At 38.7% G+C, this 25,254-nt stretch overlaps 2 long non-coding RNA genes across 12 annotated transcripts in view; one reads left to right on the top strand and one right to left on the bottom strand.

The window, feature by feature from the left end:
- Positions 1 to 1,070: 1,070 nt before the first annotated feature.
- Positions 1,071 to 18,858, bottom strand: LOC116573681. Its single transcript, XR_004278934.1, has 4 exons — positions 18,691 to 18,858; positions 7,099 to 7,144; positions 2,326 to 2,348; positions 1,071 to 1,292 (listed from the first exon to the last, which is right to left on the bottom strand). It is a non-coding gene; the product is annotated as an uncharacterized LOC116573681 (long non-coding RNA).
- A 127-nt stretch (positions 18,859 to 18,985) lies between these two features.
- The window catches only part of LOC116573680, a 44,720-nt gene continuing 38,451 nt past the window's right edge, over positions 18,986 to 25,254 (top strand). For 7 of the 11 annotated variants that reach the window (XR_004278923.1, XR_004278924.1, XR_004278925.1 and 4 more), the window contains exons 1-3: positions 18,987 to 19,040; positions 19,551 to 19,598; positions 20,044 to 20,278. This is a non-coding gene — a long non-coding RNA (uncharacterized LOC116573680). The other 4 variants (XR_004278929.1, XR_004278928.1, XR_004278926.1 and 1 more) reach the window with 4 other exon arrangements.

The raw sequence follows: 25,254 nt of genomic DNA on the forward strand, positions 1-25,254 counted from the left end.
CTGCTCAGTATCTGGAGGGTAAAAATTCGTCAACTTAACCATCACTCTTCAGAGATTTTTCATTCCTTTTTAAAAAGATTTTATTAGTTTATTTGAGAGAGAGAGAGCATGAGCATGGTTGAGGGGAGGGGCAGAGGGAAAGGAAGAGGGAGAAGCAGGCTTCCCACTGAGCAGGGTGCCCAGTGTGGGGCTCGATCCCAGGACCCTGAGATGGTAATCTGAGGTGAAGGCAGAGACTTAACTGCCTGAGCCACCCAGGTAGCTCAGAGATGATTCATTTCATACACAGTTTCTAATAAAATTGATATTTTGCTTTTAAGACCAAAAAAAAAAAAAATGTGTTTATCTAAGTGTTGTCTGTTTCAATAGGACTGTGTGGGCTCCAGTCCATGGGCTCCTGGTCTTCTTGTTGTCTGACACTCTTAATATCTTGTTCTATTATGTTGTGGGATTACAGCACCCCAAGCAATAATAGTGCTGTGAAGATTCTGTGGTCATTGTAACTAACTAGGTTTCAACTTAGTATCTCTTATCTTCAATTTATTAATATTCTAGTGTTCAAGGTAAAGTTTATTAAAACAATTTGAACCCTGTAGTAGTCAGGCTATATTTCACAGAGAAACCTATATTAACTAGTCATTTAAAAATTTACTGCCTGGAATAGCTCATCCTATTTCAGAGCTGAGGGTACGACTGATATTCCTTCCCTTGCTAAAAGTTAATTTTGTTTCCAGAGTTCCTATAGGAGCTGGTAATTCCTACAAATAAAGAATTCTCAGGGGATTTGGATTTTTATTTATTTTTATATGTATTTATACTTAGTCTTTTTCTTTTCTTATTTTTAAAAGATTTTATTTAGTTGAGAGAGAGAGAATAAGCTAGAGAGAGAGAGCGCGTGTGACACGCAGTTGTGCAGGGGAGGGGCAGAGGAGAAGGAGCAACAGGTTGCTCACTGAGCAGAGAGCCCCACACACGGCTCCATCCCAGGACCCCAGTATCATGACCTGAGCCAAAGGCAGTCACTTAACCAACTGAGCCACCCAGGTGCCCCATGCTTAGTCTTTTTCAAATAAGGATTTAATTTTGCCAGATATTTTGTCTGAAATTTAAATAGATATAAATGTAAATTAAGCTATTCTTCCTTCATGTGATTCTGGGAGACCCAAAGAGAAGAAACCTCTCTCGCCTCTGGGATGTAGGGGAAAATTTAGGGCTAAATCACTGGTCTCCTGAAGCCATGGTCATTTCCATTTTGTTGCATCTTGTAGCCACTCTCCAGATCTCCTCTTCCACTGAAATGTAAGAAGGAATGCTCTGATCTTTGGAATGACACCATTTTATCTCTATACATATACATATGTGCGTATATATATACATATAATCTTGGCCTCTATAGTAGCGCCAAGATTATCCAGTTTCTAGTCACTTGGGTTCCTTTGCAAATCTGTCACCTCTTTGAGAAGTAAACTATCCTTCTGAGGATAGACACACCTTTTAGTACTCTATGGTTAAAGAGTAAAATATGAAAGAGAAAACCTGACTATAATTTTCTTAACTCATATGATAGAAATACTATATAATGTTTTTCTCTATGTGACTTTTTCTATGAATAATCAGGCATGACAATTATGGGAAAAAAAAATACCCCACAACACTGTATGATCTGGAAACAGGACACACAAAATACATCCAATTTTCCTGACTTCAAACAAAGCCTCACTGTGAATCAACCTCTGAATTTTTGTTGATTGAAATTTCATTGTGCAGTGGTGCAGTAGGAAGTATTAAAATTTCAGACAGATAAACTGGTGTTGGAATCCCAATTTTACCATGTATGAACTTAGGTATCTTCAACTCAGTTCTCTAATTCTCAGTTTCTTTTACTGAAAAACAGGAAAACCTAACATTTACTTATAAGTGTGTGGTAAGGATTAATGATAATATGTAAAGATAATTTAGCCCAGTACCTGGATCATAAAAATGTATTGGTAAATGAGAAACACATCTAGAACTAATAATGTGAATATAATTATTTCCACTGCTTTTATGAATATCCCAAATCTATCCTTGAAACTCAAATAGAAGCTAATATTCGCCATTCTTAGCACCCATCTAAAACAGTGGCAAGGGCCATTTCTCATCTCCAGCAGAGAGATTTAGCTGACAGAGTGATATATTCCATGTAAACAAGAAACTATGAGTATGCAGTGCCTCTAGGAATACTGAAAGAAAGAATCATCATGGAATTGTCAATAGAAGTTACGCTTGATTAGAAACTATCCAGACAAAGAGGACATCTGGAGACATCCTCTGAGTGGTTCTTACCTTCTTTGAATCAAAATGGCAGCCTAAAAAGAAAAAATACTAATTTAAAAAATAAATATGTACCTTTATGTTTGCTGCATCATTATTTACAATAGCCTAAATATGGAAACAACCTATGTGTCCATCAATAGAAGAATGGATAAGAAAGATGCGATACACACACACACACACACACACACACACACACAGAGGCAAGAATATCACACAGCCGTAAAAAGGACTGGATCACGCTATTTGCGACAACATGGATGGACCTCTAGAGAGTATTATATGCAAAGTGAAAGAAATCAGACTGAGAAAGACAAATACCATGGTTTCTTTCATATGTGGAGTCTAAAAAAATGAATAAGCAAAGAAAAAGTAGAATCAGATTTGTAAGTACTAAAAACAAAATGATGGTTGCCAGAGGGGAGGGGGTTGGCAGATGGGCACAATGGATGAAAGAGAGGGAGATATAGGCTTCCAGCTACAGAATGACGAAGTCGTGGGAATAAAAGGCACAGCATAAAGAATGTAGTCAATAATATTGTAATAGCATTGTATGGTGACAGATGGTGACTACACGTGTGATAAGCATAGCATACTGTAAAAGCTTGTTGAATCACTATGTTGTACACTTGAAACTAATGTAACATTGTGTATCAACGATACTCGAATTTTTAAAAAATGGCAACCTGACCTGATGAGGCCCCCAACATTGTTCTCTAATCATCACTACTGTGGGGCCTGCACAGAGTCCCACAGAAATGTCTGACCACTAGCGATGTATCTATACTGTGTGTCTGTATAAACACATGAATCAGGTCACTGAACAGTGGACAGCCACCTTATTTCCTTCCTCCTTTTTCTCTTTGTTTTTCTACCTCACCCTTCCCTGAGGTCAAAATTATACTCTGGGACCACATGTTGGTTAGAAACCATGCAGGAAATCAAGACACCTCACATGGGTATAAACTCACACAAGAGAATCATTAGGGACTGATTGAAGTGACAAGACAGCATAGGCTCACATTCAGGGAGAAAACATTCATTTCCCACCTCGCCTGTCCTGCTGTGATTTCTCAGAGACACAATTCACAGTCCAGAGAAGGGAGACACTCTACGAGTTTACAAAGAATCACAGGCTGCTTTTTACTCAGTTAATTCATAGTCAACTGGGACCTGAACATTTTCGAGCATTTGCTATGTGCAGTCTTTTTTTTTTTTTTTTTTTTTTTATTTGACAGAGAGAGATCACAAGTAGACAGAGAGGCAGGTAGAGAGAGAGAGAGAGGGAAGCAGGCTCCCTGCTGAGCAGAGAGCCCGATGCGGAACTCGATCCCAGGACTCTGAGATCATGACCTGAGCCGAAGGCAGCGGCTTAACCCACTGAGCCACCCAGGTGATGTGCAGTCTTAACCTGAGAGTTTCACAGCTATCCACCCCACCCCTCACATCAATTCCTCCCACCTGTTAGAAAAGAGAGGGCCACCTTAAGACCAGTAACTTTTTTTTTTCCTGAAAGTTGTGCCTCTTCACTCATTACTGACTGATTAATCTTTCTTTAAAGGGCAGTGGCCTTGGAGTGAGGAACTGTAGGATGGATCTCAGGTCTGTCTTTCACTTGCTCCCTGACCTTGGGAAAATTACATAGCTTTTCTGAACTTTAGTTCCCTTATGTTTGAAACACAGCTAAGTTCCCACCCACAAGGTAGTTGGCAGGTATAAATTAGGTCTATGAAAATGTCTGGTATGTAGGAGGTACTTCATAAGAATTAGCCAAAGTTGATATCATGTCATTCTTCTGCACTGGCAGGTATGGGCCCAAAGTCCTTGGCCTTCAGTCTTCTGACACAGGCATCTGCAACCAGTTTGTACTTGTCTGCTCTTGGATCTCACATTTTCCCAGTACACATATTACTCCCCACTAGCTGATCACCAATTTCTGTTTTACAGGCACATTGTCTTTTCTTCCTCCTCATTACCTTGAATGATCTCCCTGGAGGCCTGACCAACCCATGAATTTATTGACTAAGAATATCGTAAAGCCAAAGAGTTTAGTCACTTCCCTAGGTGGATGATATCCCCCCAATTTAGTCACTAACTTGGCATTTGTTCATCTACATGTTCAATAATTTGTTCCTAGAATTATGTGCCAGACATACTGTTGGGAATACAGGAGTGGGTAAGGCAGACCCGATCCTGGCTCTCAGGTAGCATTCAGTCTAGGAAAGGAAGTAGGAGAGTGGGATGAAGCATACTAAATTGCTTACCTTGACAACAAGCATCAGCTTCTCTCTTGTTAGGAGACTAATTGGATCATTTTGTTAGGATCACATATTGTTATGTGTAGAAAGTGAGACTGAGTGCCTGATATCAGGTGAGAGTAATTCTCAGCTTATAAAGGAAAAGCATTTAGAATGCCCAGGATGGTTCTGGAAGGAGGGGATGAGGAACAGACATAGAAGTACAGAGCTTTCAAAGACAGCTGACTGACTATGCACTCAGAACTCTTTTCCAGTTTCCCCCCAAATATTCTGTAGAGTATATTTCACTTCTGAATGTGTGTGGTGAATGTTGTTCCATGGTGATGTTTATGCTGATGGTCTGGAGACCATACTGTGAGAAGCACTGTCCTCTGAAGAACACACATTTGTTTCTAAAAGGGTGAGCTTTGATAAACCTTTGAAAGACTCAAGATATCAGGCAGGGCTTGCCCCAGCAATTTTGAGAAATTAACTAAGTTTGCTTTTGGTTGCCTTTTGGTAACCTTTGGTTCTCACAATCATTATTTACTAACAAGTGTCCAGTACCTTATACCTGTCCACTGTAGTTCCTGGAAGAACCATGGACCCCAAACTTATGATTTTAATATGTCATCCCTCAAATCTCCCATGGCTCCTATGATTTATTCCCCACAATTGACAAAAACAAAAGATCTGATTGCTATGATCTCATCGAACATCTAAGAGTGAAGCCACCATCCTCCCTTACCATCTAATTTCCTGCAAGTCCTCTCTAAGGAGGATTTCTATTTAACATAAAGGCATTTCAGGTATTGAGCTAGAGACCAAAGAGTGATATTATGGGGGTATGGGGGTCATACCATGAAAGAATTCATACCACAAAGACAAAGACTCATTATATCTCCTGGCCACTGAGACTCCCATGGGTAATTACTCAACTTTAGGCTACCTGTTGGTGAAACATTTCTTTTATGACAAGCCACATTTTCTATGCACACACTCTTTATCTCTCATACATGCCACATGCACAAATTAAAGACATACATAGATGTTCACATATATTAATACTCCACAGGAAACAAGGCACTTAATCAATGCTACCTTACTTCTTGTTGACAGATCAGTTCTATCTGACTTGTACCAGAGGAGATGTCATCTAAAACTAAAGAACAGAGCTTTTTGGCTCACATAAATTTCTCTCCTACACCTTAAATAATTCAGAGGAAATTATTATATTTATTAAAACAAATATATTACTTGTATAGATCTTAGATTTTGGACATGTTGAAGTTAGTGATATTTAATGAGATGATTGTGGATTTGAAAAATATAATCCATAGTAAATAATTGTTTTACCTGGACTATTTAAAAGAGGATGACTTTTCAAGTAGAGAAATGCAAAGAAGTTATTAAGAATTTTACAGAATCAACTAGACATTGAGTTTTCCTAAAGAAGAATAATGAGAACCTAAATATATTTCATTCAAAATCAGCAGCAGCAGATAATGAATTTGGGGAAAATTATGATCTGGTTGAACTCTCACTACTGCCTTTTCCACAGCATTAACTTGGTTTCAGTGAACATAGAGTCGGTGTCTGTTGTCCTTCACCAGCTGCTCATCCTACATCACCTTTGGCTTCAGCTTAGGACAGAGATCTTTGTTTCTGTTTTCATTGCTATAGCTCCAGGTGAAGCCACCATCCTCCCTTATCAAAGCTAGTCTGACAGCCTCCTCCAGCTGGTGTCCTCATGTCCCCTCTAATCTGTTCTCGTCATTGGGACTAGAGTTTCCTTCTCAAAATGCAGATGTGATTATCAGAAGAAGAATAAAGTTCAGCTTGTAAAGGAAAAGGATTTGGAACTCCCAGAACAATTTTCAGGGGTGAGATAAGGAGCAGTAATACTAGTACAGAACTTCCAAAAATGGTGGACTGGCTGTATCCAAGCCTCTTTATCTGAAAACCTCCTGGAAACCCCTCAATGACTTCTCATAATGACTTCCTAGAGTTGTTTGGATAAAAGTATGTATCCTTAATAAGCTCTCTAAATTTCAGTATTGTTTTATCTCTGTATCTATTTGCACTCTGAAATTGCACAAAATCTTTTCTAGTATCCCATAACTGCTCCTTTTCAGTATTGCAGAGGGACCTTGCTCCAGCCTCATTATGACCTTTGCAAGTATTTTCCCTCTGCTGTGAGGAATACTTTTTACTTGCCATCCTTATCTCCTTTCTTATCAAGTTATTTTCTCTTTATCCTTCAGATCCTCATTCAGCCATTCCCTCTCAGATAAGCTTTCTCTGAATACTTTGCCTGGGTCGTATACTGTTGCACATTCTCGTACTTAGGAGATACGTACACATTTACATTTTTTTAAATTAACATGCTTCTCCTGTAATAGACTATAAACTCCATCAATCCAAGCACATGTCTGTTTGTCCTCACCATTGAATCCCATCACATAACGCAATGCCTGGCACAGAGAGGGTATTTGACAAAGACTCATGGAAAGTTTGCAACAGGTCACTCTCCTCATTGGTAACTTACAAAGTATGTGGACGGTATAATCCTACTCTTCATCCTTGAGGGAAACCTGAGGGAAATCCACATTAATCAGTAAGTATAACCTCCCTTAGCAACTATTCTCAGCTCTATTATTCATTAATTCGACACCAAGCATTTGTACTCCTTATCTACTACTTACAAGGAACTTGCAGATTCTAAATATTAACAGAAGGCAAATTTCACTTTGCAGTATAGGGAGGAGATGATTACTCCTTCAACTTCTCTTATAGTGAGGTTACGGGATGTGACTGAGATTCTGTTCATCAGCGGCACCCACACTCAACTTTGGTTCTAAATCTAGGGAGGCAAAAATCAGGAAGAAAAGAGAAGCTTACAGTCCATTTTAGTGAGGGCAGCTGCAACAGAAAGAGCCACTTTCAGGGTCCAGAGTAGTAGCGGTTGTAGCAATGACAGTTCAGCTCACTGTTAAGTACCTGAGCACAAAGACATTGTTGTGGGTCATGAGGCATGACTTTGGCCTTTTTTTTCCCTCTTTTTTCTGGAAGAGGAGCAATCATTTTTAATCCCCTTTCACCCTCACCTGCAGAGGCTCAATTTCCAGTAAGTGTGGCCAAAAGTATGTTTCTCCCTCCTCCCACAAATAGAGCAGAGGCTCCACTTTGGGGCAGAGCCAGCTAAGAATAGGGACCCAGTTGTTTTTGTGCAGCTCACTCGTAGGGCACAGGTTCCATACAGGAGAGACAAGCCTGGAAGACCAAAAGCGACTGTCCCTACCCAGCTCCCTTCTCATAAAGTAAGGATTTATCTACTGGAAGAGCAGAACCCTGATTCTGAGCCCCCAGCTCTGCATCAGTGGCTGTTAGAATTTCCCCAAGGATGGAGGTAGTCCTTAAGAGCAGAGAGCTCCCAGGTCAGAACAAACCCAGGAGATTAGTCTCAAAAACTGCTGAGGTGAAGGACTCAAATGTAACTGTCCTAGATGAAGTAGCAATTTATGCCCTAGGGCATTGTCAATAACAATAGGACAATCAGCTGGCAAATAGTGGAGATTAACAGGCCCTGTGATACTAAAAGAAACAGAGAGGTGGAGAGATTGGAAAAGAGACAGAGAGACACCTGCTAAAATCAAGGTCATTCCAGGTGACTTTGCATATGCCCAGAGCAGTGCCCTCTGATGACCAGTTTTAGAAATGGAGTTGTTTTTGTTTTAAGCAACTTAGTTTGAGATGGTTTGTTTTGTAGCCACATATAAAGGAGAGAGTTTTTATGAGATTACATGAGTTTATAAAGTATTTAACATGGTGCCTAGCACAGAGCGAAGTCAATTCTGCCAGCTGCTGCCCTGAGTCACTGAAATAAACAGTTTATAGATTTGATGCTAGATTTTAAAACTGTTACTCATACATATATGCCAAGTACTGTGTTGGATCTCATAAAAGAAAAAGAAGAAAATGTGGTTCCAACCTTTCTAGGAGCCTACATTCCATACAAACCAACAGAAAAATCCACCCTCTACACAATTCTCTCCAGGAGTCAGCCTCAGCAGGTCAAACACTCTAAACCCACACAGAATTATTTCCAATTTCTATTACCCTTATTTTTCACCACTGTTCATCTTCTGATGATTAGAAGAGTAAATGCAGAGGGAAAAATGAGACTGTCAAACATAGCCCTTATATTTGCTAAGAGACATGGAGAAAATTGTCCTTGTGCTGCTGTGGGTCTCGCTCAGGTCTGAGATGCTCAACCTCTGATTGCATAAGGCTCTCTCCAGGGTTATCATTCTTCCTCCAGGAGAAGAAATGGTGGTGGGGAGTGATAAAGGCTTATGAATCATTCGTCACACCTTATGATGAGTATAATGAACAGAATCTAATTGCCAAGAACTGTGCCAGGTCCATCAGATATATTCTTTCTAATTTAAACTTTAAATAAATAATATTACTGAATAATTAGGAATGACTAGGTACTTGTGTTAGTTTGGTTCCCTTAGAAGCAGACCCTGAGACAAGGACTCCAGGGAAGGAGTTATTTGGGAAGTGATCGCAGGGGAGTGAAAGGCAGCTATATAGGGAAATGTGCCAAGGAAGTTATCCTATCTCTGCTATATCTTATTATACATAAGGACTCAATCACATATAATCATGCATGATGTATGATCATCTGTATTTATATCCCCATCTCTCTATATACCGTATTGATCTATATTATATCACATATAATCCTATATATTAAATCACATATAATATTAAAAACCCTGTTTTTAGGATATGTATTTTTCTAATTAATGTGTTAGAAAAATAGAAGAGGTAAAGTGGATGTGTATAAGATCAGGTGTATAAATAGTCACAGAAGGAAAATAATCTGAACTTGGAAAATTGTATGGTTTTCAGTTCATAAATTGTCCAGTTATAAATTTATAACTCAAAACCATTACGATCACTACTACAACCAAAAAACAGAACATATTAAGTATCAGTGAGCATGTGGAGAATTTGGAACCCAGGTGCACTGTTGGTGGAAATACAAAATGGGGCTGCCACTATAGAAACTGTATTGCAGTTCCTCAAAACTTAAGACTAAAATTACTATATGCTCCAGAAATCTCACTTCTGTGTATATGTCCCAAAGATTTGAAAGCAGGATTTGAATGAGATATTTCCCACCAATATTCATAGAAGCATTATTCATAATAGTCAAGATATAGAAACCACTGAAGTGTCCATCAGTGGGTATATGGATAAACAGAACACACACACACACACACAGGAATATTATTCAGTCTCAACAAGGAAGGAGATCCTGTCATCCTGTCATATGTTCCAACATGGGTTTATCCCTAGGACATTACCTTAAGTGAAATAAGCCAGATACAAAAACACAAATATGTTAAGATTCCACTTACATGCAGGATTTAAAGTAGTCAAATTCATAGAAACAGAAAATAGAATGGTGGGGGAAAACGGAGAGTTGTTAACGGGTACAGGGTTCCAGTTTTGCAAGATGAAAAAGTTCTAGAGATCTGTTGCACAATAGTGTCACATACTTAACACTTCTGAACTGCACGCTTAATGGCAAAATAAATTTATCAAATGATATATTTTAAATATGTGCAGCTTCTTGTATGTCAGTTATATTTCAATAAAGCTATTTTTAAAAACTTTAAGCTACTTTCCTAGCTAGTTTCTTGGTATTGGATGAGGCCTTGCTTTGTACTTCATCATTTCACCCACAGGATTCAGGAATCTTCTCAATTCACTGCCTTCAAGATAATTGGAGCTTTCCAAAAGGAGCTCCTTTATCTGAAAAAAAGTCACCCTTATATTGAGCTGAAATTTGCACATAGCTGATAATTCCTGATGAAATTTTAGAATATAAGTGAGGTTTATTGGGGTGGAGTCCAGAGCCGACGACCAAGAAAGAATTCTTGAGATGTCTTGGTGCAAAATGGTGGTTTATCAAAGCACGGGGACAGGACCCTTGGGCAGAAAGAGCTGCCTGGGGACTGTGAGGGGTGGCTGATTATATATTATGGGGCTGGGGGAGGTAAAGAAAGGGGAGGATTTGGAAGAACTTTCATCTGCTAAAGAGGACCGACAAGATACCAGAGGCCTTGCCATTGTCAAGCTAAGGCTGATTTTCCTTTTAGTGAGGCATTAACAGTGAAATAGTTGGGAACTTCATGGAGCAATGTCACATTCCTGCTGTCACACATGCTTATCAATGAGCTTTAGGTTTAGAAGAAATTTTTTTTTTTAAAGATTTTATTTGTTTATTTGACAGACAGAGATCACAAGTAGGCAGAGAGGCAAGCAGAGAGAGAGAGGGAAGCCGGCTCCCTGCTGAGCAGAGAGCCCGATGCGGGACTCGATCCCAGGACCCTGAGATCATGACCTGAGCCGAAGGCAGCGGCTTAACCCACTGAGCCACCCAGGCGCCCCAGGTTTAGAAGAAATTTAACTTTATTTACATTTCCCTCTGCCTCAGTCTCTCTCAATTTTATGGAGGGGAGGATTATGTTAGGGCTTCAGGAACAGAGTTATGGGTCTTTGGAAGTTAAGCTATTGGTGAGAAAGCCTCTTCCTTGTCAATCACTAGGACATTTGTAAACTGAGGGAGACTCAGGTTAACTATTTGTTTTTCCTTTAGGGCAGCCAGGAATGCCTGAGGAATGTCACATATATCCCATGGAGGGGAGGTAGTTTCAGGGTGTCAGCTTCTGCTTTGTCCTCAGCTTGCCTTCTGTTCCCTCATCAGTTCCCACCAGTATGAAGACCTAAGAACAATGCCATAATCCTGCCCCATATCAAGACTGGTCCTGTCCTTGTTCTACCTCTGAACAAATCTTCCGTTTTGTGGCATAGTTTCTATAATGCCCCAAATGTATCTAGGGCTCATAATGATAGCTGTCCAAATATCTAACTAGGAATCATTTGAGAGTTGACCAGAATGTTTAAGGTTGTTAGGAAAAGGATGTTCACACATTCCACGCTACTCCACAATTACATCCTGTAATGAATCCAGAAAGGAAGGTAGGAAAGAGTATTCAGGATATGTTTCTTTTATGGAAACTTATTCAGGAAATCAATAATCCAAGGACTACTATGGTGTGAAAGAATACATTTTTGCTGAAATGTCAGACCACAGTTTTTTCTGGGTGTTGTTTCTGATTCTAACATTTAGTAAATCTGTTTCTACCCTGAAACATTACTACCAGCAGGGCATGACTTCAACCCTAAGATCTCAAATTTTCCTCCTATTCTATCCCTTAATAAAATTGGTATACTATTTATGTCCTTAGTACAGTAAGTGTTAATTAAAATAAATTAAGTACTTCAAGCCCTTTTTCTTACAGATGTGAGCTGAGTATTGTACTATTACTAAAAATACAATTGAAAAATAAAATCATACCTTCCCTTTACTCATCTCTGCTAGAGGTTATTGCTTCCAAGTCTACAGTGTGTATGATAAGGTGATAACATATGCAATCTAGCATCAAATTTTATTTTTATCTTTATTCTGGAATAAAGATTTAACCTCTTGAGGAACAACCTGAAGTTAAAATGAATCTAAGAATGTTTTCTACATGTCAACTTCATGTAGTTTGATTCAAGATGAGTTTTTTCATCCCTTCCATTCTTCCACAGGCAAAAATAAATCAAGATAGAGACTAGGTCTCTTTTGTACTAAATACATTTTATTATCTAATCTTAAAGGCTGGGAGATGATTTGTACCAAGGCCCAAGAAGTTATTCCAACTGCAAAAGACTCTGTGCATGTTGATGTGAACTGAAAATTCAATGTCACAGGAGGAAACAAACAAACAAACAAACAAAAAATTGAAATTGAAACCCAGAATCTCATCAAAACTAAATACTCTTAAAAGGTACTGAGACTCAGTTTTCACAATTTGGTTGAAAATTAGGTGTTATTATCATGGTGATTTGGTGCCTGTTACATCAACTCCCTAAGCTTCGTTTTCCTTAACCCACCCTTATTTGTGTGAAAATGAAGTGAGGAAATGCTTTCCATGGCCCAAGGGCAAATGCTTAGCTTTGGTCACTATTACTGGGAAGCAGACTGTGATGGTGATTTTAATGGTAGGTCTGAAGTCAGGCTGCCCAGATGCTAATACAGACTGTGACATTTACAAATGGTATAGTCCTGGGAAGGTGACTATGTCATATAGCCTTTCCTCCTTTTCCTTCAATAAAGTGGAATAGTGATATTGCCTATTTCTTAGGATGGCAAAATTTAAGGAGGTAGTGTGTGGACAGATCTACAGCAATGCCCAATCCACAATAAGCATCTACATGCCACATGTCACTATTATCATTGCCAGGGTAACATTACATATGCATTTTCTCAGGATTAACAAGTTACTATTCAATACAATGGAATAGTAGCCATCAGATAATAAACTATGACACATACCGTAGAAGAATCTCAAGTGAGTTATTCTAAGTGAAAGAATCCAGATGCAAAAGTTGCACACTGCATAATTCCACTTATACAACAGCAGAAAGCAAATCTGTAAGAACAGAAAATAGATCAGTGGTTGTCAGGGACTTGGGAAGGAGAGAGTGGTTGATTATATAAAGAGACAAAACAAAGGAATTTGGGGTGTGACAGAATGGCTCTGTATTTTAATTGTGGTGGTGGACAACAGATTGAATGTGTTGGTAGAAATTCACATTGGTTTGCATCAGAAAGAGCAAGTTTTACTTTCTGTAAATACATTTAAAAAGTCAACTAAAATGATTAGGAGTTTCCTATTGTCAGAATACTTGAGCTCAATCAGAAAAGTCTGTAAAAACAAGGCTTAGGCTTAAGTTTAAAAAATAATCATAATAACATAAGTCTGTTGTTAGAGTGTAAAACTCTTTTAAAAGTATTTGCAATACTTTCCTAAATTCTTTGCCATTGAATCGTTTGACTCTCTGGGTTCCAAATACCAAAGAATAGTGTGGAGGCCAAGAAAAATTAAGGCCATCCCACCCCAGGTTTAGCCTTAGGATAAGTACAGCCGTCTTAGCTTTGGCAGCCATCTCAGACCCCTGTGCCCAAGGGCTGAACTTCCCCCCACCCTGCTTTAGTTCCAGAGACCCCCCCCCCCACCCTGCTTTAGTAACAGGAACCCATAAATACCCCTGCCTTAACTAAGCTCGGGGTCCAAGTCCCTACTCCACTGTGTTGGGCCCAAGCTTAAGCTTGTCGAATAAACCCTTGTGTGATTGCATCAGTGATGGCTCCTTGGTGGTCTCTCGGATGCAAAAACTCGGGTACAACAAGTAAATCCTCAATGCCCCCCCCCGGCTCTCTCTCATGTCCTAAATTGGGAGCAGACTATTAAAACAGAACTTTCAGGATAGGGGGATTCTCAGGTTATGGCATCTCATGCATTTACAGAATTAGCCATTTTTAATATAGAAGTTCCTAAATTATTAACAGTTCCCAAAGTGATATTTGATGGCAAAAGTAATATCTTTGTGAAGTATTAAGTGATTTTTATGAAAAAGTAGAATAAGCTGACAGAGAGTAATAATTACACTGTCAAAGAATACAAGATTCCATTTTCTCAAAGCCGGCTATATTGCCTAGTCGGTGGCATGGGCTGTCATCAAAATGGTAAGATTTATTTTTCCTCTAATTGAACCAGGGCAGCTGGTTCTATGCAAAAGACATCTATAGTGCCCACTTTTTCAGAAGGGTACAAAGTCCATGGCATTGCTTATTTAAGAGATTATGTACACAATTAAGACCATGGCTTGTGTGCCAATGGAACTAGGGAATAAAGCCTTTCCAGAGCTCTGAGATACGGTTCAGATGTTCTAAAATACAAAATAACTGGTGATTTACTTATTAGCTGGAAGATGAAAAGTATTCTCCTTCCCCAATAGTTTGTTCCAGACTCTAAACTCAAAGAAACTGCCCACCAGAGATGCGAGTTAGACCTCTTCTGTATAATTCTCGTGGCCTGCTTTTTCATGCATTAAGAATGGAAGACGTATTATTAACCCATTATGGTTGTATTAAGGTCGGTGTGTGGCTATTCTCATCACCTTGGAAATTTCACACATAAATCATTAGAGAAGTATAATGATCTGTGCTTAGAAGTAAGGAGCATAGTCAATAGTTACGTTGCTCTTTCGATCTGTTATTTGTGTCATTGGAGGACAGTCTGGCTGGTCTGCCTTTATAATAACACCTTAAATGCTCATTTTTCTTCAGTATTGTTTATTGATAGGACACCTATAGGTATATACCTGGTTTGGGTCTGAAAAATCAGGGAACACATAGAAGTATATGGTATGTCTCAGTCCTAAGGATGCCTCAGAATCACAATGGAGAATTATTATTTGTGTTTATGAAGCATTGGAGGACAAAACCCCCCACATAATCCTGAACTGGCAAGTGCTGAATTGAAAATAATTAGATGTGTCAGTGGGTGGCACAGTGGAGCTTAATTACTCAGAGAGCAGTTTTCAGCATCAGCTTTCCTAGGTGTGAATCTGACTTGTTGTGTAGCTCTGAGTCAGTTAGTTAAGCTACTGTTTTGTCATCTGTAAAATTAGGATTATATTACCTGCCTCATCAGCTGTGTATAAATTAAGCACAATTCTCCATGTAAAGCAATCAGCTCAGTGCCCGGCATTGCTCTAATTATGGCTATGGATGACTTCCTTATTGCAAATCCCATCAGTTATGGGAGCTTTGTCACTTGATGTTGAATTACCCCTCCTTCTGAACAATACTTCAGTGGACTCTTCTAAATCATTCTCACCTGTTACCTTTGGCACTACCCTGACCATGACTTCCAAATGTGCTTCCTTCTCCTGCTCTTCTCTTTCCATCTTAAATGCTGGTGTTCTCTAAAAGCTATTGTGGATTCTCTTTACTTCTCGTCTACTTAGATTCCTTGAGTGGATTTATTTACAATGATTATATAAAGGAAGGGCTAGAGATACGATCTTTAGAATCAATGTTTACTCATATACTCTTCACTTGGCAGTCCCACCTTTAGCCCAGAGCTCTCTCCCTAGAGACTGGTGTACTCACTCAACTGCCTACTAGCCCCTTCACCTAGAAGGCTTCCAGTTACCTTCAACTCCGTGTGTTCTAACAGCCCATCCCTATCCTACAACAGGTTGCATTGTCTTCTAGCTTACTTCCCCAGATATGCTATTTCTACCTACTTAGTGATGCTGGCCATTAAACTGAGAATCATACTCCATCTTAGCTCATCTTCACATCAAATCAGTCACAGAGGACAGCTGATTCTACCTTCAAACTGATTTTATTTTAAAGATTTATTTATTTATTTTAGTGGGGGAGAGGGAGAGAGAATCTCAAGCAGCCTCCCCGCTGAGCACAGGGACCAATGTGGACCTCGATCTCATGATCATGAGATTGTGACCTCAGTCAAAACCAAGAATTAGATAGTCAACAGACTCTGCCACCCAGGTGCAACCCTTCAGACTGATTTTAATCCATCTTCTTCCCCCTGAATCTCCTCTCACAGCTGCCACCATGTCACTTCCTCCTAATCTCAGCCACCCGTCCAGCCTCTCCTCGGTCTCCACACAACTAATGGAGTGGAAGCACTCATCATTTCTGCCTGGACAATTGCAACACACACCTGAATTTCTGCCCCTTAAGGTCGCATCTCTTTATTTCCTTTTGAAAACAAAAACAAAAACAAAAACAAAACACCCAAAAAACTGATTCAAAGATTTATGGTTCCTACTTAAAATACCTCAGATATATCTTGTAGTTTTTATGATGAGGAGAAAAAAAAAATTCTTCATATTATGAACCCTGCAATCCCATAACCTCCCTGGTGAGCCAATAGGTCTTCTCTATCTTTGTAGTTACAGTATGTAACTTAGACTAGGTTTAAAGTAAACCTTTTGTTGGTTGTATTAGGGATAGAATTAAAATTCAATCACTGCCCCCCAATTCTACAACAGGAATTCTTTACTACAGTTATAGAAAAACCACTTGCAACCCTCTTAAATTCCTTGCTGCGTTTTCTGTCTGTGTCTTTGCACAGGATGCATCCACATTTATTCAATAAAATTTTATTGAGCAACATACTATGTCCTAGGGACTAAGTGAACGAGACAGACACAGTTTTTGTCCTTAGAAAGATTATAGTTTCCTCGGAGAAAATTAAACAGGTACTTAAAATATAAGTGTAAGTAGAGTTATAAGTTTCCTATAGATTTGATTTAAAAAGATAGAAAAGTGGTCATACCTTGAATATTCATAAAGAAATAATTAGTGTACATTTACTTCAAAATGAATATGAACTCAGGCACCTGGGTGGCTAAGTCGGTTAAGCCTCTGCCTTTGGCTCAGATCATGATCTCAAGGTCCTGGGATGGAGCCCTACATCGGGCTCTCTACTTAGCAGGGAGCTTGCTTCCCCCTCTCTCTCAGCCCGCCTCTCTGCCTACTTGTGATCTCTCTGTCAAATAAATAAATAAAATCTTTTAAAAAAAGAAAGGAATATGAACTAAATAAAAATTATCTATGCCTTTAGTAACAGACATATAAAGATGTTTGGGAAATATTATTGGTAATAAGGTTGAGTTACTTAATATGGACTTTCCTACACCCATTTTACCACTATTCACCTTTTTTTTTTTTTTAAACTTTCAGTGTAACCACCATCTTTGCATGAAATACTTCTGACTACATACTGAGTGATGAACATTGTTGTACAAAATATTGGACTTTGAATTATTTGTGTAGCAGAGAACCTCTTCCGCATCTCACCTAATGTGAAGCCTGTCTCAGATCTGTCACTTGTTGAGAAATTCAAGTGCTCCCTCAACACTTGGATCAAGTTACCTTTTTTTTTTTTTTTTTTTTTACTTCAGTTAAATATGTTTCTATAACAAGTAGTTGTTGTGATTGCTAGTTTCCAGGTCTATGCCTCTTGTCCTACATTCTATAAAGAGGAAGAGCCAAGCTCTGCTCAGTAAGTGAACTTTATCTTAAGAGGTAATCACAAAGGAACATCTCCTAGTCATTTTTGCCCCCATCAAGGGCTTGGGCCTTTACTTCTTTTGTCCAACTCTCTAAGTACAGTATTGATTATCAGCCCTTTTCAGAGTTTTCTTAAAGGTAACAAAAGCAAGTAAATTAGTCAATGGAGGATATTTGAAGGATCGGTGGATACACAAGATCTTGTGACTTGAAGCAAATCTTTTGTGCAGTTTATATAGTATGAATATTTAATTAGTTTTTTTGCTTTATTTGCATATAAATGTTTGAGTCAAGTTTTAATTCTTTAATTCTTATTTTTGAAATTAATATGGAGGTTATTTTTGACTTAGACCTTGACTTAGACCTAAATAGGCTTCTGAACCAATGTTTTCCTATGGCTTCTATAAATCAATTACATAAGGATTTTTTTTTTTTTAAAGATTTTATTTATTTATTTGACAGAGAACACAAGTAGGCAGAGAGGCAGGCAGAGAGAGAGGAGGAAGCAGGCTCCCTGCTGAGCAGAGAGCCCGATGCGGGACTCGATCCCAGGACCCTGAGATCATGACCTGAGCCGAAGGCAGCGGCTTAACCCACTGAGCCACCCAGGCGCCCAATTACATAAGGATTTAACAATATTGACAAAGAACGTGCTGTGTGAGCAGCCATGCACAGGTGCTGGGAGAAGTCATCTTAAGAAAAGTCACTGGCCCTTGAGCACAGAGCAAAATGCTGGCAATCACCAGACTCTTAAGAGATTTGGTATCTTAGTCTCTTTACTGGGAATTTAAAAATCCTCTTTTTACTTCCCAGTGTGAGATATATATATATATATATATATATATATATATATATATATGCCAGAGAGAGAACACAAGTAGGCAGAGAGGCAGGCAGAAAGAGAGAGGGAAGCAGGCTCCCTGCTGAGCAGAAAGCCTGATGTGGGGCTCAATCCCAGGACCCTGAGATCATGACCTGAGCCAAAGGCAGATGACTAACCCACTGAGCCACCCAGGTGCCCCTCTACTCCCCGGTATATTGATATAATCATTAAATACACTAACAGATATTGATAACATTAATACTAATAACAGCTAACATTTATATAGGACGTCTTACATGCCAGGATTTCTTTCAAGTATGTTCTGTAACATTAATTAATCAGAAAATATCTGAACTGTCAAATATTATAAAATTCAAAGTATGGTTGTTACCGCTGAGTATGTGAATACACAGCAGAAGGTAACTCCTAGAGAAAATGGAAGCTGACTAAGCTTGGAGAGACTAATCAGGACTCAGGTGCTAGATCTGGAATACAGAGCTGGGAGATCCTGGCTCTGCATCATAACCAAAGTCCCCTGTGATGTCATCATCATCCCATTGTCATTGTTGTCATTAACACCATAGGCATCATGGCTGTCACCATCACACTTCCCACTGCATACCACCTCCCTCATATCAAGAGTTTTGTAAGCATTATTTCACTTCATTAGCACAAAAATCCCGTTAAGTAGGTCTTATCATCCTCATTTTATGGATGATGTAGAACAAATATGTTACTTACAAAAAATTATAAAATTACTAAGTGGTAGGATGAAAATTTCCATCCATGGGTGGAATCAAGGTTCTTTCCAGTACTTTATATGGCCTTTTGTTCTTGAGAAAGGGGAGATTCTCACCACCTAATTGTAGCTCCAGTAATAAGGGTATCATCCAATCTAACTTCCCTCAAGAAAGCTAAAGGATGCCTAAAATAGAAACACCTAATGGACATAAGGTAGTCTGTTTTTCTAAAAAAGAATAAAATTTATCTTAATAAGGAGTACTTGACTCCCCATGGGAGATTTCATAGCATCTCCATTTACACTACCACCATTATAGCCTTGCAATTATAAAATGACTCTTCTTTCTTTCTCTCATTTGCTTTTCCCAAACAAGTAGAGATGCAGAATAATCTCTAGTCTTAATTTTTCTGTCAGCTACTCCATATTCTTTGTCACATTCATGTGGACTCAAAGAAGGCAAGGGTAATATCTTCTTTTGTATCCTTATTCTAACAATATCCGGCACAGGACCAGGAGTATATCAAATCCTTCCACCAATCTATTGACTTTAATGAACATTGGGTGTAGTTTCTCAAAGACATGCAGGTATTTGAGTCAGAGGACATAAGGTTAATCCTGCCTTTGCCATGTACTATGTGTCCTTATATAAAAATACAACTTAGCAGTTTATTTCTCCTCATTTAAGGATTCTGTTCCACAAACAATGATTAGAAGAGTAAAATTATAGACAAATTGGTCTTAACATAGTGCCTTACATATAACAGGTGCTCAGATAAATATGATCCAATAATATTCAATAATATTTAGATAAATGTGATGCCTTCTAGTGCAAGGAATACAAATATGTGTCAGTTGGTATCTTCTCTGGAGCAGACAATAATATCAATCATGTCATTTTTTTCCTTAGTTCAACCAATCTTCAGAAATCTTGTCAACGCAGAGCTTCATACATCTACTAACTAATCGGATTTGATATGTAGGTCATGGTCTTTATATCTTCCTTTGTCTAACTAGAGACACCAGCAAGCAAATAGATAAATTCAACACTGAATAAAAGGAAAGATGGTTAGACAAGAATACTGAATACATAACAAAAGGAAAGAGGTTGAGAATGGCCTGCAAAGATCAAGATCAAGATCAAGGTAAGTTCGATGAAAAGAAAATGATCCTATATGGACACAGGGGTAAAGGGCACAAGGGGAACACAGAAAGAAAGCTGCAGAGTCAATCACAACCAGAGGACAAAGTACTTATAAAAACTAAGCTAATGTGTGTTTTTTTAGGCAGAAAAGTAGATTGTAATTGTGTTGTGGTAAAATTTCTGTCCACAAGTGGACGATGAGTTGATTTATGGCATGACAAGTACCCAAATGGTTTTTTCACAGCTTGTAGTAGAAGTACAGATAAGAGGAATTTAGGTTCTTGACTGAGAGGATAGCTGTTGTGAAAACGAGGAGAAGTTAAAGAGACTTTAAAAATCCTACAAGGCAAGAAAAGAGGAGGTGTCCTGACTCATTGGCTTGAGAGATAAGCAAGAAAGTTAATGCTCAGGCTTAATGGTTTTAATTCCAAGAGAGATGATAGAAGCTGATGGAAAAGAGGGGGAAAAATAAATGATCTGTTGTGGTAACGTTGGGATGGGGAGTCCTTTAACAGCCAGCTGGGGAGGCTCAAAAGTCATGTGGTATGGTTTGTGTGAAATCAAGAAAGAGGTTGGAACCAAATCTGCACCATAGGATCTATCATAACATAAACTATAATTCAAGCAAAGAGTGTAGATAAAATTGCTCAGGATGAGGATATGGGGAAAGAATGAAAAGGGCTGAATATTAAACCTTGCATATACAATAGTTAATAAGTTAAGGAGAGGTAGTAGGAGAGTCTCACTTGAAGTATTCTTAGAAGAAAAACTGTGGAATCATGGAGGGCAGCTATACAAACAGCTTAACAGGGGAAGAAGAAAAACAAAACATTTTAAAAAATAAATCAATAAGAGAATATTTAAAAGTTTATAGATCACACGGAGAGATAAAAGAAGCAAACTAGACAACCCAATATTAAAGGAGAAGAAAACGTTGAAGGGCTGACACGACCTGATGTCAAGACTTAACTATCGGATTTGATATGTAGGTCATGGTCTTTATATCTTCCTTTGTCTAACTAGAGACACCAGCAAGCAAGTGTCCTGTTTGTGACACACAAATGAAATAATTCAACAGAATTGGGAGTCCAGAATAGACCCAAATATACTCAACTGATCTTTGACAAAGGAACAAAGACAAAATGACAGAGCAAACAAAGTCTTTTTTTTTTTTTTAAGATTTTATTTATTTACTTGACACAGAGAGAGAGAGAGATAACAAGTAGGCAGAGAGACAGGCAGTGGTGGAGGGGGGGTGGGAGCAGGCTCCCTGCTGAGCAGAGAACCTGATGTGATGCAGGACCCAATCCCAGAACCCTGAGATCATGACCTGAGCCGAAGACAAAGGCTTAACCCACTGAGCCACCCAGTGCCCTGCAAACGAAGTCTTTTCAACAAAATGGTTCTGAAAAGAAATGGATGTCTGACATGCAAAAAAAAAAGCAAGAACCTGGACACAGACCTCACATTCCTCATAAAAATTAAGTCAAAATGAGACACAGACAAAAATATAAAATGCAAAATTATTAAAGTCCTAGAATATAATGCATAGAAGAAAATATGGATGATCTTGGGTAGAGTGATAACTTTCTAGGTATGACACTGAAGGCATGATCCATGAAAAAAAAAAAAAAAAAACAAATCTGTTCCCCAGAAGAGAGTAAAGAGAATAAGAAAATAAACCACAGACTAGGAGAAATTATTTTCAAAAGACTTATCTGACAAAGACTGTTAGACAAAATAAGTAAAGAAATTTTAAAACTCAACAATAAGGAAACAAACAACCAGATTAAAAAATGAGCCAGAGATCTTAACAGACTCTTCCTCAAAGAAGATATACACAAAAATGGCCCAGAAAAACCAAATCAAACCAAAACAAAACAAAGCCTATCAAGATGCTTCTCCTCAAGGCATAGGTCATGGGGGAAATAAAAGTAAGTAAAACAAGGAGATTTCATGGCATACATATTAGAACGCCCAAAATCCAGAATAGCAACAACATCAAATACTGGGCAAGGATATAGATCAATAGGAACTCTCACTCATCGTTGGTGGGAATTCCAAATGGTTCAGACAGTTTGGGAAAGAGTTTGGGCATTTCTTACAAAACTGAATGTAGTATTCTATGATTCAGTAATCACACTCATTGGTATTTTACCCAAAGTAGTGGAAAACTTGTGTCAGTACAAAAACCTGCACATGGATATTTATAGCAGCTCTATTCATAATTGCCCAAGCTTGGAAGCAACTGAGATGCCCTTCAGTAGGTGAATGGATAAATAATACTGGGACACATTCAGACAATAGAATATTTTTCAGCACTACAAAGAAATGAGCTCCCAAGCAAAACTATGGAGATAGTAGAAAGATCAGTAGATGCCAGGGGGTTAGAGTGAAGGGGGGAGATGACTAGGTAGAGTACAGAGGATATTATAGGGCAGTGAAAATACTCTGTATGATGCTGTGATGATGGTTATATGTCATTGTACATTTATCTAAACCCACAGGATATACAATACCAAGAGTCAACTATAAACTATGGACTTTGGGTTATGGGTTATGATCACATGTCAACGTATATTCATCAGTCTCTGGGAGATTTCTATACTTTTTGCCGTGAGCCTAAAACTGCTCTAAAAAAAATAAAGTCTTCAAAAATGTTATCTAGGTAGGTGGGAAGTGAAAATTCAGTAACACTCTGGCGGCTGGAAATAGGATAAGATAGGAAGGATAAAGGTAATTTAAACGGGTTGAGCGAAAGTGAAAAGAAAGTAGACAATCTTTCTTCACAGCTTCTTAATCAACAAACAGCTAGTCCCATTAAATGAATGATTCATTGGCAAATTAACTGATTGTAAACTAAAACTGGAATCTTCCCACTGTAAATACTATGTTCAGTCCACCAGCATGTGCAAGAATATCTCAAACTACAAATTTGGCCCAATTATCTACCATTAAAAAGTTCCAAAATCATATGCTACTGAAAGATGATAACCCACAATCAACATTTTCCAAAACTTTTCAGAGTTCCCCTAGTGAACAGCAGTTGTTCTGTACAAAGAACTGCTAATACCATTCATGGGTCTGGAACTTGCTATTACTATATTGAGGTTTCTATTTTGGATAGAAATGTCAATTATATTCAAGTGGTTTTAAAAGGTAATTTAGAGGATTTTCTTTCCAAGTGAGCCTCTATTCCTCAAAACCTTTCAACATCAACTTTTTCCTAAATTGTTTCAGTAATAAAGAGCACTTACTTCTTAATAAGACTTTCTAAAATCATGATTATGTGGTCAAAGACTTCCATTAATAACTGGGCTTTTCTTCATGGCTGCAGGGGGTATGTTCTCCTTCCGTTGCAAAGTAATTTTCCAAGAGTATGAGTATATGCATGAAAATTTGGCTTACAGAAACAGTAGCGGTTGCCGGAAAGCAACTTTGACATCTCCTAGACCAGCTCTGTCCCACGGATGGCTATTGTTTGTGCCATCCAATGTTAGCCAGTGCAATATTTAATGTTCTTTTCCGTAAGTTGTGAGCATTACATTGAGAACACAAAACTCTGTATTTCTGTTGTCTCACGAAGCATTCAAGGATCTAGTGGTGCTGAGCTCACATGCCTCCCTTGTAATCATCAGCAAACAAATCAATTCTCCACTTCAGTATGTCCTCCCTGTTTTGTCACTGTCCCCATCACTCCCTATTTCTCCTCAATACTGCGTTCCAGGGAGAGTTGCCTTTTTTTGTTTTAATGGTCCTCAAATTTTTCCAATAACATTAATGGAAAAGTGAAATATTCATTGGACACACACGTTTAGCAGACACGTGTAAATTAAACCAGTGCAAGAGCATTACATGCTTCAATAAAAAGAAAAAGGAAGAGAGGAAAGAGAACACATAAATCTGTAGAAGTGGAGACTATTATATGTTTACTATGCAAATCGAGAGTAAATGTGTGAGAAAAACAATTATCCCAAGTCCGCTTAGTTTCTGCTTCTGTATTAGTCAGGAGCCAGTGAGGCGAGGGAACCCACGCAGCTAGCTGCAGGAAGCCATTGCTGCTGCCTCAGGGGTTCGGAGAAAAACAGGCAAGTGATTGTACCTATTAAAATGCACAGGTCTTGGGAGAGCCCCTCAAGAGCAAAATAAGCCCCCGAGAAGGAACCCTGAGGGGCACCCTGGGCTTTTGCAGAAAAGGACACTGGTTGCGGTGTGTAGGTCTTGGAAAAGGCACAATAAAGCTTAATCTGTGAAGGCTGGACAGTTGGCACACGAGGATGAACTGCTCGTTCTGGAAAGGACTGCTTTTATGGGGGTGGTAAAATGTGATGCCCACAGTGATAGACAAAGAAATGCAAAGTAGAAAAAGAACAAACGCAGGCACTGAAATCCTAGCAGGACGGCAAGGAGCAAGTTCTTCGTCCCTCCTCTAGCCCCTAGACTCTCTCCAGCGCCCTCTGGAGGCAGCTTCTAGTAGTTTGCTAAGCCAGGAGGTTTGCAGAAGCTGACGTACAAAATAGTATAAAGAGGCCTGTCTTAACGGAAATTGGAAAGGGAGGTGAACCATGAGAGACTATGGACTCTGAAATACAATCTGAGGGTTTTGAAGGGGCGGGGGGTGGGAGGTTGGGGGAATCAGGTGGTGGGTATTAGAGAGGGCACGGATTGCATGGAGTACTGGGTGTGGTGCAAAAAACAATGAATATTGTTATGCTGAAAAGAAATTAAAAAATATATTTTTTTAGGGGGAAAAAAAAGAAATAGCTTTCTTAACTCCACAGTAATAAAGAATTAAGAAACAGAAAAAAAAAAAGGAAAAAAAAAAGGCCTGTGTTAGAAGTGGAGAGCCAATAGCTTCATAGCTGATAGAACTACTTAACTGGTCCTTTAAAGACTACAGCTCGTGACCTTTGCCTTAAGGAGAAAATGGAAATTTTAGAATCATTTATATTTTATATATTATGTTATGGTTTATAA

Source organism: Mustela erminea, chromosome 14 (genome assembly GCF_009829155.1).
Source record: "Mustela erminea isolate mMusErm1 chromosome 14, mMusErm1.Pri, whole genome shotgun sequence".
NCBI classification, from domain to species: Eukaryota; Metazoa; Chordata; class Mammalia; order Carnivora; family Mustelidae; genus Mustela; species Mustela erminea.